At 34.9% G+C, this 4,476-nt stretch overlaps 2 pseudogenes; both read left to right on the top strand.

The window, feature by feature from the left end:
* Nucleotides 1–709: 709 nt before the first annotated feature.
* LOC132183399 (zinc finger BED domain-containing protein RICESLEEPER 1-like) lies at nt 710–1,642 on the top strand (annotated as a pseudogene).
* A 575-nt stretch (nt 1,643–2,217) lies between these two features.
* LOC132162904 (glycerate dehydrogenase HPR, peroxisomal-like) lies at nt 2,218–4,159 on the top strand (annotated as a pseudogene).
* The last annotated feature ends 317 nt before the right edge of the window (nt 4,160–4,476 follow it).

Here is a 4,476-nt window from a genome sequence, read left to right as displayed (position 1 = left end):
AGATGTGCTCCCATATGATGATGTTTCATGAGTACCCTTTTGCACTTGTGAAGCATGTTATTTTTAATAAGTTTGTTAAGACGCTAACGCCCTATTGGGAAAGAATTACTTGGGCTACTGCAAAGAAAGATTGTTTTACCACTTACAACAATGAGAAGCGAAAATTGGAGACTTTGTTGAAAGGGGTTCAATAAATTAACATCACAACCGACATGTGGACTTCACGTCAAAAGTCTTCAGGTATGGTAGTAACTTGTCGTTACATTGATTCCGAGTGGTGTGTAAATAGGCGCGTGTGCTGAATTTTTTCAATGTTCCGCCACCACACTCCGGGTATTTTATCGTAGATGCACCATAGAAAAGTTTTCAAGAATGGGGTATTGAGAATAAAATATCTTCAATTACGGTTGACAATGCAAAACCGAATGATACAACATTGAAGACCTTAAGAGATGTATTTAATTTAAGAAAGACTTTGCCGGTTGATGGTAAATTGTTTCATGTGCATTGTTGTGCCCACATTAATTTGTTGGTGCAAGATGGACTTAGTGAGGTAACTATGATAGTTGACCATATAAGAGATGGAATTAAGTACTTGGTTGCATCAGAGGGAAGGTTGCTTAAATTTGTTGAAATTGCAAAGTGATTGCAATTGCCTTCCAAGAAATTATTCTTTGATGTACCCGCTTGGTAGAATAGTACATATTTGATGTTGGTTACAGCACTTGAGTTCAAAGAGGCATTTCCCATGTATTCATACATGGATTCTTGTTTTCAATGGTTGCCATTAGATGAAGATTGGAAACAAATTGAGAATGTGTGCCAATTATTGGGGGTCTTCAACCAAGTAACAAACATTGTATCGGGAAGTGACTACCCTACTTCCAACTTATTCCTCTCTCAAGTGTGGAGGATGAAAGACATCTTGAATACAAAGTGTAGAGATCCGAATGAGTACATTCAATCAATGGCACGTAAAATGAATGTGAAGTTTGAGAAGTATTGGGGAGAGTTCAACTTATTAATGGGAGTTGCTGTTGTGTTGGACCCAAGGTATAAGATGACTTTGATACGATTTTGTTACCCTATAATCTACCGAGATGGGAATGCTAAAACGAATATCGATCTTCTCATTTCAGTTTTGAATGAGTTGTATAACGACTATGTTTTAGAATATAACTCAAATATTATGGAACAAAATTCACAATGCAATGCTCCAAAGAGCTCTTCAAGTAGTGGTTCGGTTAGTGCAGCCAATGTCCAAAGTGGTGTGGATTTGTATGACTCATTTGTCCGAAGCGCTGAAACATTGTAGCAGCCCATTAAAACATAATTGCAAGTATATTTGGAGGTGAATGTACTCATTTGTGAAAAGGGTGTTGAGTTTAATGCATTAGGTTGGTTTTAAGCAAATGCACTTAAGTATCGCATTTTGTCTATTTTGGCCAAGGATGTATTGTCAACTCCAATTACCACTGTGAGTTCAAAGTCCACATTTACTGCTGGTGGAAGGATAATTAATCCTTACAGAGCTTCATTATCTCCAGAAACTGTGCAAATGTTGGTATGTGGGGAAGATTGGGTCAGGGAATTAGATAGGCTAAAAAGGACGAGTGATGTGAGTATTAATTATGTTTTGTGAAAATTGTTATTTTCATTTGAAGTTACAAGGTACTACCCATATTTTTCTAATTCTATTTTTTTTACCTTAGGTGGAAGATGACATGGAGGAGATTACCTTACCAATGATACCCTAACTCTTTACTTTTGTTACTGTCAGACAAATTGTTAATTAAGTTTTAAAACTATTTTCAATTTGTAATATAAATGCACTACTACCACTATGTATTTGGTTCGGAAATTTTGATGAACAATATGATTTTGTTGGAGTCTTGAAGCTCTTTTTTGTGAGATAATGTATGACTTCGTATTTAATAATTATCGCATATTTTTCATTTACAAAATACTAAATATATATTGTTTTTTTAAAACCCTAGGTGAAGGCTGGATGCTGAAATGGAGATTGACAGATTGTCTTACGACTCTTACCAACTTTACTTTTGCAACTTTACATTTGTATTAAGTTTTAGAGATGATAATATTATTGCATATTTGATGTTTGACTTCCTATTTAAAGATTTGTTGGCCAAAGTAGTTGCATATTTATTTATTAATTATTAATTGGATTTATCTTTTTAATCCAAAATACTATACATTATGGGTCTACAATGTTCGTCCAGATATTGGGTTTGGATACATTTGTTTTCTGCTAGGTATGTGGGAAAGTTGCTTAAAGGACAAATAGTTGGGGTCATTGGTGGGGGTTGTACTGGATCTGCTTATGCCAAAATGATGGTAATTCCTTATTTTCTAAAATTTCAAATTGAATCTATTAAATCCTTGTGTCAATTTGCCTCACCGAGTTGAATATGTTGGATGCCTAATGGCTAAGTTGATTAGTCCAGCAATCATCCATCAAGAGTCATCAAACTTGATTGCTAGAAATGATTGCTTTGAATCGTGGGTTTTTATAGTGTTTACAGTGAAGAAAGTTTATCATATATTTGTGTGCTGTTAACATAAAAAAGCCAATGTATCATAGATACTTGTCTTTTTGCAATCTGTTATATAACACAACATTGGGACAAGTATTAAATGATTTATGCTTTGGAAATCATACTAATTAAAAAGTTCCTCAATCCTTCAAGTCTTTTTACTTCTTACTTTTGGAAGGTTTTCATTTTGATGTTATCAATGTTTCTTTCCTTGCTGATCTATACAATTTTTGAGTTGATTATGACTGTGACTAATCAACTTTGAATTAGAATATATTTTGCTTTGCTGATGGGAGTATATTTGTTCCACCATAACAGATTGAAGAACTCAAGATGAACCTAATTTACTATGATCTTTATCAACCCACACGCCTAGAAAAGTTTGTTACATGCATGTCTTAGTCAACCATTGATGTTAATAAGCTCTATACTCCTTTAGGCTCATGATTATATTATATGTTCCTAAATTGCAGCTTATGCTGAGTTCCTAAAAGCCAATGGTGAAAAACTAGTGACATGGAAAAGAGCTGCCTCCATGGAAGAGGTGCTCCGTGAGGCAAATGTGGTAGGAATCAATGCTGAGAATTTAATGAGCTTTCATTATCTGAAGTTGGATTTTAGGTTTAAGTAAAATCAGATGTGTTCGGCATTCTCTGTAGATAAGTCTTCATCCAGTCTTGGAGAAAACCACTTAATTATCATCTGGTCAACAACGAAAGACTCACAATAATAAAGAAGGTCAGATCTAAACGAACATTTTCTTTTTTGAGGTAACCTCCACACCTTTTGCCTCTTGAAATTAGGTTTAAAAGTTATCTTCAAGTGAATCAAGTCATATATTATTTCATCTATCATTGTTGTTGTATTAGGATGAAACCTATATGAAACATGGGCTTGTTGACATGAAGAATGCGATTGTGGTACCTCACATTGCTTCTGCTATAATTTCAAGGTAATATTGATGGAATGATCTTTTGCATATTTAATGGTTGATTATTTATTGGATCTATCTTTTTCATCCAAAATACTATACATTCTGGGTCCTTTTTTTTTTTTTTTTTTTTTCCCTTTTGGCGTTGGGCATATGGGAGGGGGGGGGGGGGGGGGGGGAGGGGGGGGGTGCTTAGCCTGCTTAGGATTGGTCTCATCACTAGAATAGATTGAATAGATTTATTAGTCTGATAAGCTTTGAAAATTTGGCTCCATCTAATTTAGTTGCTTGACAATGTCAAATGTTGGAACTTGTGGACTCTGTGTTGCAGGTTGCAGGTTGTATGTTACAAGTTGTTTGATTTTTGCATTTGTAGCTTGTAGGTTTCAATCTTGTGTTGTGTTTGCAGTTTTTATATTTGATTTGTAATTTGTAATTTGTAACTGGTGTAGACTATAGTGGTTGTGATGTACCAATGCCATCATTGGAAATGCCTTGGATTTTTTCAATACATAAATTGAAGGCTTAGCCTTGAATTTATAAGGTAATATTTGTAAATTGAAATTGTTTAGAAGGGTTAAGTGAATGATAAAAGATATTGTAATCATAAATTTGTTTGGTTTTACTTTTTGACAGTTTTGTAATGAATATGGGGCTAATGGAATTTGGTTAATTGTATTTGATTTTTTATTGTTTTTATTTCTAAATTCCAACGGTGAAACTTAGTTTTGAAAATTGGAATTGGATTTTTAAGAATTTAATTTCACGATTTTTTTTTTTCCATTTCCATTTTTTTTTAATATTTAAACGAGCTGAGCGAGCCGAGCGCCCGATAAGACACTCGGCTCGGGTTGTGACCAGCTCGAGTTCGAGCTCGCACATGATTTTAATGTCAGCGAGCCGGGCTGAGCCCACCATTTAGGGCTCATCACGAGGCCGAGCCGAGCTCGGCTCGTCTACACAGTACATGTGAGCCGGTCCTGGACACCT

This window comes from Corylus avellana, chromosome 8, assembly GCF_965113065.1.
Source record: "Corylus avellana chromosome 8, dhCorAvel1.hap1.2, whole genome shotgun sequence".
Lineage (NCBI taxonomy): Eukaryota > Viridiplantae > Streptophyta > Magnoliopsida > Fagales > Betulaceae > Corylus > Corylus avellana.
Note: the sequence above shows the minus strand (reverse complement) of the source record. Positions and strands in the feature narration are given on the sequence as shown.